This window comes from Chenopodium album, chromosome 12 (assembly GCF_948465745.1).
Source record: "Chenopodium album chromosome 12, dcCheAlbu1.1, whole genome shotgun sequence".
Taxonomy (NCBI): Eukaryota; Viridiplantae; Streptophyta; class Magnoliopsida; order Caryophyllales; family Amaranthaceae; genus Chenopodium; species Chenopodium album.
Window position 1 is genome coordinate 3,576,309 of NC_137845.1, and position 14,465 is coordinate 3,590,773.

Consider the following 14,465-nt stretch of genomic DNA (forward strand, 5'->3'; position numbering starts at 1 on the left):
TTTACCTCTACAGGTTTCGATTCCTGAACTAATTTTACTACCTTCTTATTTTCTTTGACATCAAGTTCTTCTATGGCAAGAGCTTTCTCAATAATGTCCACTTCCTTGCTCCAGACACTCGCATCACCTGCGGACAAATTACCACAAAGTATTTCTTCCAAGGGATCCCTTGCAAGAATCTGTGTCAAGCTATCATCACAAATATCATCCATTATATCGATAACATCGATCAAACAACAATTTTCCTCAAGTATAGGACCTTTTAAAACCTTCCCTAAATTAAAAGTAATATTATCATCACCAACAGATAGGGTTAGTTTACCATTTTTAACATCTATAATGGCTCCTGCAGTATGGAGAAAAGGCCTACCTAATATAATGGGTATTTGTGTATCCTCAGCCATGTCTAAAACCACAAAATCAACAGGGATGAAAAATTTACCAACTCTAACAGGGACGTCCTCTAAAATACCTAGGGGATATTTAACAGAACGGTCTGCCATTTGCAAAGTAATATTAGTAATTTTTAATTCACCCATATTCAATTTAGAACAAATAGACGATGGCATTACACTAACAGAAGCACTCAAATCACATAATGCTTTATCTATGAAGACATTACCAATATGACAAGGGATAGAAAAACTACCAGGATCCTTTAATTTAGGGGGAGATTTATTTTGTAACAATGCACTACACTCCTCAGTAAAAGCTACAGTTTCTACCTCATTAAAGGCCCTCTTCCTGGTCAAAATATCTTTCATAAATTTAGCATATGCAGGAACCTGTGTAATAAGTTCAGTAAAAGGAACCGTTACCTGCAAATTTTTAACAACCTCTAGAAACTTACCAAACTGCTTGTCCAACTTAGTCTTTAGTTGGCGATTAGGGAATGGTAATTTGATAACTGGTGGTGCTTCCCTACTCTCCCCCAGGGGTGCATCCTTCCCTGAGGTTGTACCCTGCAATGAATCATCAAAAATATTAGCATCAGGAATTTTACCCTGCAGCCCTGCAGGGGAAATTGGTACAACGGAATCAGGATTAGCAATATTAGTTAATTCAGGTTCATCCTCTTTGGGCATCAGGGGCCCATCGTAGTGTGAACCACTCCTTAGGGTGATTGCATCAGCATGATCCGTAGGTTGAATTCCCTGCGTTGGTAAAGCTCCCTGCTGACGAGATTGAAGGGTAGAGGACAATTGGGCAATTTGGGTGTCCATGACTTTATTATGGGCTATAATAGAGTCAATCTGTTGGTCTCTACTCTCCATATGTTTTTGCATACTGGTCAGCATTGCCCTAATTTCTGATAAAGCAGGGTCAGAAGATGTAGTAGGGGGCTGTGATGGGGGTTTCTGGTTAGCATGAGGATGGTAATATTTCTGCTGTGGAGGCGGTGCTTGTTGTGGTTGTTGTGGAGGTGGAGGATTTTGAACATTGGTGCTACGGTAAGATAGGTAGGGATGGTTCCGGTAGCCAGGATTGTAGGAATTGGAGTATGGGTTATTTTGCTTGTAAGTTTGGAAAGCATTAACTTGCTCCATTGAACTCCTGCAATCTTGTTCATAATGACCTTCACTTCCACAATTGTCACAGAAAGCATCATTAGCATTATTAGAAACAACAGAAACATTAGCAACAGAATTAGGATTGTTAGTAGTAAGATTATCTAGTTTCTGACAAATAGAAGTAAGCTGGGCTTGCAATAAAGTGACTGAATCAACATGATGCTTGCCCTTGTTAGCAAAACCTCTAGCATTCCCGTATTGGGAATTATGGATTGCCATATCTTCAATAACCTGACCTGCATCATCAACATTTAAATTCATAAATCTACCGCTAGCTGCGGAATCTAAAATTGTCCTAGATGCATTTCCTAAACCATTGTAAAAAGCTTGAATCAACTGCCACTTCGCCAAATTGTGGTGGGGACACTCCCTCTGCAGGTCTTTGAATCTTTCCCAAGCTTCATATAATGCTTCATCTGTCTCTTGGGCAAAATTCTGGATGGCGCTTCTCAATAAAGCTGTTTTCTCTGCAGGGTAATATTTATTATAAAAATTCAACGCAAGAGTCTCCCAATTAGTAATACCAAGTGCAGCTCTATTCAAACCATTAAACCATAATTTATCTTTTCCACATAAAGAAAAGGGAAAAAGAATCTCCCTGATTTGATCCTGCGTTACCCCATTCTGCCTAATAGTATTGCAGTATTGACAGAAATCTGCAATGTGAAGATTAGGATCTTCACCCTTTGCTCCACTGAATTGCTTTCTTTCTATCATCGTTATGAACTGGGGCTTGATCTCGAACTGGACTCCCTCGAGATCGGGCGTAGGAGAAAGATGTGGAAAATCCGTCAGCGATGGTTGCGAATAATCGCTAAGCTTGCGAGGTGGAGGTGGTGGTGGTGTACCCATCTCTAGTTCTGAATCAGTAGAATGTTCCGAATCACTAGAAGTAGGTAATGGATTTCTAGGAATATTATTACTCCCAGAACCTGCTAGGATCTGCCTGTAAAAATTCTTCTGTCTATGAAACGAGCGTTCGATCTCAGGATCGAATGGAATATAACCTGATCTGGAACACCTGGGCATAAACAAAGAACTAAAAAGACAGATATTAGAACTACCTCAAAGAACTAATGTCCTTTGAGGCAAAAGGGAAAAATAATCTAAACTACAAAAACAATTAGAAATAAAAATAAAACCGTTTCCCCGGCAACGGCGCCAAATTTTGACAGGCTAAAGTCGTATCACCTAATCAAAAGTAATTATCTAAGTCCTCTAACTAATGTAGATAGGGAAGTAGGGTCGAATCCACAGGGAAACTAGTCTTTCTACTCCTAATTAATTAATATAGTCTAAATTTTTAAAGTAACAAATATTTGTTGTGATTATAAATTATACTACGAAGATTATGAGTAAAGAGAATAATTAAGGAAGAAATCAATAATAATAAAGCCTAGGGCATAGGTTCACTAATAAACAATATTCCAGGGTAAAACACAATAATCAATCATCAATGCATTAATTAATCAGATCATAAAGGGCTTTCTCTACGTATTACAATCACAAAATTAATTTACCGGTATTAAATCTCATCTCTCGAATCTCGACCTAACCATTTATAAATTAATCTGCCTATTGAAACTAAGCCTAAACATCAATTCTCATCTCTCGAATCTCGAATCAATATTGCTAAACTCATACAATTAAACCTAGCCAAATCTAATTGCATAGCATTAAAACAATCAATAGGAAATCAATTAATACTATAGTATATAATGAAGCATACCCACAAGAAATCGTACCAATACCCACAAGAAATATATACAAAAAGCGTAAACGCTTCTCCCCCAAGCTTAAATGAAGCATTGTCCTCAATGCTTAGAAGGAGAAAAGAATACATCAAAATATTTTTGAATTTTCACTTTTTCAATCAATTTTTTTTTCTTTTTTTTTACTTAAACTTGCAATGTCCTCGCCTTTTGCTAAATTCGGACGGCTTTTTCTATAATGCAATTTATTAGTCCATGCCTTTTATGATTAAGGACGGCTTTTACTCATATACACTTGCCATTATTCACAAAGAAAACTTAACACAATCTTGCACTCATAAAAACCAAACATCCAACTTCACCACAACAAACTCCATCAAATATGGTCAATTTGCTTCACAAAAACAAGAAAAGAAAGAAAATGAAACAAAAGGCCAAAGATCTAAAGATGTGGCTTGAAAAGAAGGAAATAGGCTCAAATGGTTGCAAGAAGGCAAATGGAAACCCAAAAACAAATATGAAACAAACTAACCTAAAAATGAAAAATACCACCCCGAAAAAGGTGCCTTTGTCCTCCCTAGATAGCTCGGTCTCGGGTTTAAGAATCATACATCAAGCTTTATAGATTAGGCTTGCAAAGTCAAGGATCCATGCCGCTCATGCAAGAATATGATGAAAGCTTGAACAAATATAAATCTCACATGGTTGTAGCAAAAACTCACTAAGGTTGTCAAATCGAATAAAGGGAGCAACTACCAAACATGCCACAAACAAGTAGAATCCGGCTTCATGATCCCCCTAGTTCTAGACAACTACCTTAGCATGCTTTATCCTAGAATCAACCAAACGTAATCTCAAACCGTGCACACCACTACCATTTAGGAAGAAAAGCATTCAATTATACAAGTCCAAATGTTATTATGTCCAAAGCAAGAACAAAACAAAACACATTGCAAAATTGCCTTGATAGAAACAAAAATCTTTTTGGAGTTTTCAAAATATAAGAACATGGAAAAGCATATACAAAGGTGCATAGCATATATGAATCAACATCCCACCAAACATGATAGAATACCCTCCCCCAAGCTTGAATGAGACATTACACTCAAACATAAATCAAACAATTCAAGGGAGGGGAAAACAAGGAGATCAATCCAAACAAACCAACATATGTCGAACAAGTCATCATCCACTAGAGAAAGAGCAAGGAAGGATATTACCGGATATAAGGTGGGTGTAAATACCCGCAAATGACCCAATTTTACCCTTTCAAGGCTAACAACCTCTAGTATTGAACTTGCCTTCCTTATGCTAGCAAAAATAAGAGTCAACCTTCCTTGATTCTTGATCCATATTGAAGTACCAAAGTATATCAAGTCATGTACCTAGCAAAAGGCACACAAACATTTCCATGAGATAAAATCTAATCTAAAAAGAAAATAAAATGAAAGAAATAAAACACGGGTTACTTCCCGAGAAAGGCTTGCTTAAGGTCCAAGCATGACCGCTCTAGAAAATAATAATTCAACGCACGCAAGAGCTTGTCAAATGTACTACTACACATTTCATATGATAGGAGGTAGGCAAATGACGGGATAAGGACGTGCAACAAGATCGTTGCACGCAAGTGAGAAGGGAGATGCCAAAAGAAAGAAGAAGAAGGATCAAAAGGAAAAACAAGAAAAAAAGAAGAAGAAGAAGAAGGGGGAATAAAAGAATGGAAAGAAAAAGAAAAAGGCAAATCCTTCTCACTAGAATATTTTTGGGTGACAATATCACCCCTTTCCTCAATCGGGGACAAATGAGCCACATAAAAACCATCATAAACAAGAGGGTCCCCAATAGGCTCATTAACAAAGGAAGGGAGGGACATAGGAGTGTAGGGGATATGGTTGAAATTCCTTGAAAAGGGGACATGTGAGGAGGGAATAGGAGCTATGGTCTCGCAAATGAACTCTTCCTCACCACCATGCCTCAAATCACCAATTAGAGCATGAAAATCAATCATAGAATCCTCAAAAGAAGAACACTCATGATCAACATCTCCCTCAAACATCCAACTTCCAAGAGGAACTACATAATCCCCTCCATCACAACCATGAACAACAACTCCCTCAACTTCCTTAAAGCCTAAAGTCTCAAAGCCATGCATGAATGGATGTAAATTCATTTCAAACTCATCTCTCTCACATGAAGCATTCTTAATAAACTCACTCAAAAGGCTATGGGTTTTCATTTGACACTCAAAAAACATATTAGACATAACCTCAAGTGAATCCAAATACTCATGGATAGAAGAATCACAATCATGCACTAGAGACTCGTCAAGATGGGAAAGAGGGATAGGATTTTCAAAATCAACACTCTCTTCATTCTCAACTCCTTCACCATCACTCAAATGCTCACAAATGGGATCCTCACACTCTCTTGGTCGCTCAAAATCATCATCATCATCCTCAACACACACATTAAATTGGGATTTTTCACAAATAAGCATCAAGGATGACAATTGGCCTTCTAACTCTTCTTTTCTTCTCTTTCCCTCCTCAAGACGCTCCTCACTCTTTTTCATTATCTCTAATTGACCTCTCATAGAATTAAGAATCATCTCCTTACTAGGCCCAAACTCATTATCAAGCTCAATGTGCCTAATTTGAGATTCAAATACATCAACAAGAGATTCAAAAGATGTAGAAGGTTGAGGTTCAACAAGAGGAGAAGAAATACAACCAAGATTGGAAGAATCAACATTAAGATCATGAGCATATACATCACATTGGGGAGTGGGGGCAAAATCAAGAACATGAGATTCATCATTAAGGGAATGAAGCACATCACAAGAAGGCAGGGTAAATAATGAAGAATATTGAAACACACCATTAGCATCAACTTGAGCATGTACTTCATCATCATGAACAAAAGGGGAAAATAGAGTTGAAATCATGTATTCTAGGTTCACCAATAGGATCATGTGACAAATCATGGGAATTCATGCTAATATTAGAAGAATCAACACATTGCATATCAATATTAGGATCATGATTACCCCTACTATAGACATTCCTAGCAAACCAAACATAAAAATCCCAAGCATCATCAATAGACAATGCTCTAAATTCACCATTATGCATGCATTCAACTTCATCCCTAGTTTGCTCATTCAAACCAAAATAACAAATCTCACAAGCCTCCCAAATATTACAACAATTACAATCAAGAAATCCCTCTAGTCTATTAAAATATTCACAAAAAGGCTCATTGTCAAATTGAGGAAATGAGAGACATGCCATTTTTTTCCAATGCAAACAAAAAGAAATAAAAGAAAAGTATACACAAAGACCTAGACTCAAGCAATCAAAAACACTCAAACATAGACACCGTTCCCCGGCAACGGCGCCATTTTGACGTGGGGAAAACTAAGTCGTTTAACTAATCCTCCCTACGGTCAAACAAATTTATAATCACTCAACTACCTAAATACAAGTATAGAGGTAAGTCAAGGGTCGAACCACTAGGAACGGTTATGTTCAAGTATTTTTAATTAACGCCTAAGCTAGGTCGAAGTCTAAAGTGAAAAGTAACATTAGTCTACTTCCTAAATCAAGAACCAAACAAATGAAACACTAGGGAGTGGGGATCAACATGCATTCATGATAATCAAGCTAATTAGGGAGTCAAGCAATCCAAGCAATGCAAAGACAAATAATAGGAGCAATTAGGGGCATTCAACTAATCATCCTCACACACTCTAACATAGATTTCTCTAGTGCTAAACAATATGAAGAAACATAATCAAATACTCAACTAATTATGATCAAACCGATATCAAGTGGTCATGTCAATCAATTCAATCATGCAATCAATCCTAGCAATCATGGTTAGCTACTCCAATCAAACTTATGCAACTTGCAAACCTCTATGAATCAATTTAATCACAACACAAGAACTACTCAAATTCCCAAATCAACCTCAATCCATCAACCACACATGTTTACCCACACCCTAGCAAGTAAACTACTCAAGAAACATCATCATCAAATCTACTATCAGCTATAGAGAACAAGAATCAACAAAATATCAAGAATAATTACTCTAATCAAACATCAAATATCAAAATCAAACCAAACAAACATCAAATTAAACAAAGCAATTGAATGAGATAGAGTTTAGAATGCTCATTGATAATTAGGAAGATCTCCAACACAATTGTCACACTTGCATCTTCAATCTCTCAATCACCATTGAAATTCTTCACTTTCTCTCTCTAAAACTACTCCTAATCTAGAGAGAGAAGCTCTCAACCTAAGAGAGAGAAAACTATTCTAAAACTAAAGAATTACATGAATGAAGAATAAAGGAAACCAAAAACTATATAAACAAAAAGAGAAAAGAAGCTTAAAATCGTAAAAGACCCAGAAACCCGCGCCCGCGGAGAAATCGGCCGCGCCCGCGGAGGGGAACGGACACCCCGATAGCCGCGCCCGCGGCCCAAGCCCGCGCCCGCGGGGCCAAGGCCCGTGCCCTCGGGGAGCCCTCGGGACAACCGCGGGTGCTTACTGCCCAAATACGGCAGTTTTGGAGCAGCAGCAACCCCGCGCCCGCGGGTACTGTAGCCCGCGCCCGCGGCAGTTTTCCTGGGCCAACTTCAGAAGGCTGTAACTTCCGATATAAGAATCGTATGAAGGCGTGCGACCTATCATTGGAAAGATCTTCAAGTCTAGTTTCCAACCCAACTTGAATCACCCTAATCCGATCTGTAGAACTTGAGATATGACTAAAACAATGCACAAAGGTCCTATTTGATACTTTGCAATCCTTCGTTTTCCTTTGTTTCAAACTCAAATTCAATTCCGAAAAGTGCATATTGATCCTAATGGGTGCTATTTTCAATTCCCATGCATATAGCCCGCGACGTACCTACAAAACAAGACAAAGAAACGGAGAAGCAAGAGAAATAGCCGAGAAATGAATAAAATGATAAGAAAACCATTAAAAGCATGCATTTCTCTAAACTAACACAAAAACACGTGAATCGAACATTATTCTCTAAAAACACGACATAAATGACTACAAAGGAGCATAGAAATATAAAGAAAACATAGCCTAAAGGTGACATAAATGGCACGGATCAATTCCGCTGCCCAAGATGTTGGCATGTTCCAACCATTGAATTCCGCAGCCCAATGGTTGTCTTACACTCACGAATCATATAAAAAAAGTAAAAATACTTCTTCAAAATCATCCAAACACATTTTAGGGATCATCAACCCTAATTTAAAATACTGCAGGTCTTTACTTATAAGACCAAAATTCAATATAAATCCTTCAAAAGAGTTTAACTTCAAAATTCTTCAAAATATACAAAATCATTTATAAATCATAACAAGGTGTCACTCTTATTGTCTGGATTTGGGTACGAAGCTAATTATAACAAAATATCACAATACACTCCGTACACAATCCTTGGCGAAGCGGTGCTAAAAACAGTGTTATTCTACTTTAAAGCACAACGACGTCGACAACTTACTTGACACTTCAAAACAATTTTTAAAACTCCATAAACACTCACAATATAAATCAACATTGATCCTTGGTCACAATTTCCATTATTATACCGACTTATTTAAATAAATAGTAAGTTATCCAACAAAATAAAAGATAGAATTATATAAATATAATAAAAGTAAATTATTCATGATATAATTTTAACACCCAAAAATGGCAGCCACTATACGACATCTTAAATGCTTCATGAACACACCCAAAGCATGCCAAAATGATAAAATAAAACTAGGACATATTAATCCACACATTAGGCAATATACACACACAAGATAGGATTAAATTCATGCTTTTAACATACTAAAAACTACATGACAATGCAGCAGCCCCTAGTTAGAATTACAGCAGTACAATGCACAACAAACTCACCCAAAACCAACCTTAAAACCCATAATTAACCTTAGCCTAGTAACATACACACTCTAGAAACATAATAGATTATAATAGGCACAAGATTAGGCATATAAATTAGGCAATACATCTCTTAAATCCACTCAATTCACACGATTCACAGACTTAAATGGCAGCATCAACTTTGCTTAGTTTAAGGCATATAATTACATCAAAACTTGCCCAAAATATGATAATTCAATTTAGGGATAAACCTAACATGTTACTACTGTAAATCAAGCATGAAATCCATCATAAGCAAGGCTAAAGTTCAACAAAAGCACACGGTACAGAGGCTGTTTTTACAGCAGCTATGATTCATAAATTTAAGGCTTAAACTCAACCAACATGCATCATTAACAACTTAAAAATAAACCCTTATGATACCTTAACATAAACATTAAAAGTAGGCAGAAAGATCAACTATCTAACATACTGAGCAGCCCTCAATTCTCACGCACAAAGCAGCAAAACAATCATGAAATTTCAACACCTTGAATTAAAACAAATCCTAATCTAACCAACTCTAATTTGCACCTAGCCTTAACCTATCCTAGCCATGATTTCTAAAGCTTGGTATAGTGCTAGTTACCTCTTACATGAAGGCCATAAAAATCAGATTAAAGTGCAGCAAGGGTTGCTCATCAAAACGCCCCAAACGAAGCTCCATTCACCCCTTTGTCTTGATGTTCTTGAGTACAATTGAGTGCTCAAATTTGAGAGGAAAAGCAGCAGCAAATTAACCACGAAAATCCCCATGGTTGAGCCTTGAGATCACACAAAAATTTTGAGGGAAAGAAGGAGAGAAACAGATGAGATGCAAGCAGCGAAAAGAACGCTCAATCATCTTGTTTTGTACGTTTAAAAGAGAGGAAGAAGAAGGGTCTTGGACAGCCACTTAAAGAGGAGTAAAGGGGGTTTTATTACATGAGTAATTAGGGAGTTTAGGCTTTACAAACTGATCAATAATCAGCCTTAAGGCTACCGTGAAAAGGGAGAGAAATTGGGCTTCAAATGAGCTTCATATAACCCTAACTTAAGCTACACTTATGGGCTTGATTGAATGATTAATTTAGGCTTAAGAATGAGATTAGGAAAGCTACTTATCTTAATCTATTTATTCATGAAAGTTTTAAGGGAAAAACCCGACCCATAGATAAATGCTAGTTGGCTCGAAACTAGACTAGAAAAGGAACGTAGCAAAAGGCATTTTAAAACTCGTTCAAAAACAACAATATAGATTATAATATTGATATCTCAATAATAATAATAAAAATAATAATTTAAATCACAATATTGAAAATGTATATAAAGTTCATAAGTACCGAAAAGCGGCGTAAAAGACGAAATGTGAAATCAGTAAAATTATTCATTTATAATGACCTAATTAATAAACGGACATTTTAATGAGTTTTATAAATAAAAGAATTAAAGAATACTTTATAAACAATGCAGTACCAATTTGATAAACGAGTTCACGGAATCACCCAATACAACTTAATTTATCGATATTGATATGATTGCATGTAAAACGTTTTTAAAACTCCAAAATCATTTTATACCTATTAGATTGGTACTTTAGTCAAGGAATCACCCATGATGACCCGCATCAATCGCAATAGATTAGATATTAAAATTTCATATAATTTAGTAGCACTTACTAAATTGATGCTTAAGCTTAAGGAATCACCCTGTAAGGCTAATATCAATTCAGACAAGTCAAATACATTTGAAATGATTAAAACTCAAATATAGAACCTTTTTAAAATAATAACTTTCAAACGTTAAGTCAAAATACTATAATTAGAGTCTAAAAAGGTTGGGATGACCTTTAAAATAAAGAACGGTCTTAATAATAAAATTAACATTTTAATTTAGAAATTGAGATTTAAATTAGAAATTATTTACAGGTTGAAACACACATAAAGTAATAGTTCGAAAATACGGGGTGTTACAGTAGTCAAGGAACCAGCCAAGAAATCAAGCAAGAATAAGCAAGTAGTGACTCTTATCACAAAAGCAATTCAAAATGTCAACAAAGATGCAATCAGAGAAATGCTCCTCAACAAAGTCATATCAACCATCATTGCAAAGTGGCCCTCATGCATGGATAAAAATATTTGCATACAATGGGACAATGCAAGGCCACACAAAATCCCCCAAGATGAGGAGTTTCTGGCAGCAACAACACAACAAGGGTTCAACATCACAATGATATACCAACCCCCTCAATCCCCTGATCTTAATGTTTTAGATTTGGGCCTTTTCAACACAATTCAATCCATTCAATATGAACACTTTCCAAACAATGTGGATGAGTGACAGGGTAAAGTCGTATCCCCTAATCAAAAGTATTACCTAAGTCCTCTAACTACAGTAGATAGGGAAGTAGGGTCGAATCCACAGGGAAACTGGTCTTTCTATTCCTAATTAATTAATTATAATCTAAATTATTAAGGTAACCAATTTGTTGTTTTTGATATGAAACTATACTACGGAGATTGAGTTTAGGGAGAAAGTCAATAATAAGAAGGCCTAGGGTCACAGGTTCACCAATAATTAATAATCCGGGATAAAACATAACAATCAATAATTAACATTGCACAAATAACATGATTAACAAGCTCTCGCAATTTATTAACCAACATAGATCTAACAGGCTCTCGCAATTTACTAGATCTAAGTTCCTATTGAAAATAGCCTTTAATATTAAATTAAGATCTGCTCGATTCATCAATTCAATATTGCTCAACATTCACAATCAAATTACATCTGCTCGATTCATAATCTAATTGCAAAGAATTAAAACAATTCAATAAGAAATTATCATGCAATATCAATAATCAATAATAACAAATTATCCCTTCATATTAATTATGGATCCCCATAAACCCTAGAATTAAACTACTCACACATAATTAAATCTAAAACATGCAAAGTAATAAAGTAAGCCATAAGGAATTGAAGGGAAGAAATTACTGAAATTAATTGAAATAGAAATCGTACCAAGACGGCGGAATTACAAAGTAGTCGAGAACAAGAGTAAGGTAGAGAGAAAAGTCTAGAGAGAGAAAGTCTTAAGTAGAGAGAGAAAGTAAAAGGAAAGAGTTTAAGAGAAGAGAAAAAGAGAAAAGTTAGAGAGAGAAAAGAGAGAGTAAGGGAAGGGAGAAAAGAATTCCCCCTAAATTCGCTTAACAAAAGCGTATTTATACTAAGCTAGAAAATCCTAAGTTAAAACAAATTAAACGACGCTTAAAACGTCCTCCAGAAACACGCGCCCGATCGGGCGAGGCACCGCCCGATCGGGCGCGCCTTTTTGATCGGACGAAGGGCTGCTGCGATATAAGTCTTCTTTGCCCGATCGGGCGCGCTATCGAGCGGATCATCGGGCGGACCATCGGGCGGACAACTTTGGGCCGCTTGGACTCCTCGTTTGGGCTCGTAACTTGGCCCAAACCAAATATCCTCTTTGGGGCTTAAATCATTCGGTCCAAATGCCTCGTCTTCACACAAGTCGAGCCCTTATTCACCGGCTTGATTACTCTAACCGATCTTGGGCTATGAAAGATGGTCGTGCTCCTCCAATGCTCGTAGTTGCTCCATAAAATCCCGGGAAAATGCTCCAAAGGTGAAATTCCCTACAAAACTCAACCAAAACTACGAAAACACTAGAAAACACATATTAGTAATAAAAGTGGCTCTAAAGAGCCAAAAACACTACTAATTATGACCAAGGGACGGGGGTAAAATACTATATAAAATAGACATATCAATGAGCTAATTGAGAAAGTTGAAGAGGCATTTGATACATTTGATGCTACTGCAAACAAATACATTTGGCTATCATTGCAAAACTGTATGATTGAAATTCTGAAGAAAGATGGTGGGAACAATTACATATTGCAGCATATGAAGAAAAGAGTATTGGACAAACAAGGGATTCTTCCAGAGAGCTTGGAAGTTCCATATGAATTGGTTCAATCTGCTGTGAAGTACCTGAATGATAGGTTCAAGCCTTCACATCAACAACAACCAGTTAATGAACATGAAATGGAAGTTGATGCAGGTTCGGTGCAAGGGTGTGTGTGTTTGGTGCAGAGAAAGTTTTTGGATTTAGGGCCTACAATCAGACTGCCACACATAACCATATGTAAGGGACTCAAACACACTTGTGGTTATGTGTAACTTTTAACTAGTTCCTTTTTTTTCCTTGTTTAATTTGTGTGTCAATGTAATTCATGTAACTCTCGCAGTTAGAATAGGTCCCTTTTGTAAGACAACTATAGTGTATCACTTAAAAAGAATGAATCATTGAATGAAAAACTTTTGAGTTGCTAATGTTATTGCATTGTGTGTTTGAAATTGATGTTCAAAAAATACATTTGTGAACAATTCCATCAGAAGGATTACAGTTTAATCACCACATACAAACCAAATATGGTTACCTCAACACCAATGTCATACAACATTGATAGAGCAAATCCATAATGCAATATGTTGATCATGTGAGTCCCTTCATCATATGGACCACACAATGCAAACCTACATGAAATGAGGGGGGACTCTATACATAGAGTTCAAAAACACTAAATTTCAGTGAAACATGATGTACACATAGTGATCTCTTAATAATGATCATTGAGATCACAGCCCAAAACGAACATTAAGTCATCATTCACCTATCAGCAAACCCTTCAAACAACTAGGGACTCAAAACACAACCAACAACAACAGGGTACCAACAACATCAGCAACAGGAAACCAACAAGCCAGAGGTTAGGCAACCAAAACAGGTCAGGTAGGGAACAATACCAGCTAACAAACAATACCAGCAAAAAAACAACAAACAATATTAGCCAACAATAACTGTAGCCAACCAACAATAAAAGCCAACAATACCTGCCAACAAAGAATAACAGCCAATAATACTAGCCAACAAACAATATCAGCCAACAATACCAGCCAACAAACAATACCAGCTAACAAACAATACCAACCAACAATAACAGTAGCCAACAAACAATACCAGCCAACCAACAATAACAGCCAACCAATAACATCAGGCCCCCAAGAACAATAGGTAACCAACAACAACCGGCAGCCAACAACATGAAGCCACCAACATGTAACAAGCAACCAACCAAAACAACAGTAGCCAAGATCTGCAATAGATATAAACATACCAATACTGAATATTTGATGCTTAGTCTTATTTAGAATAAACTTCAAA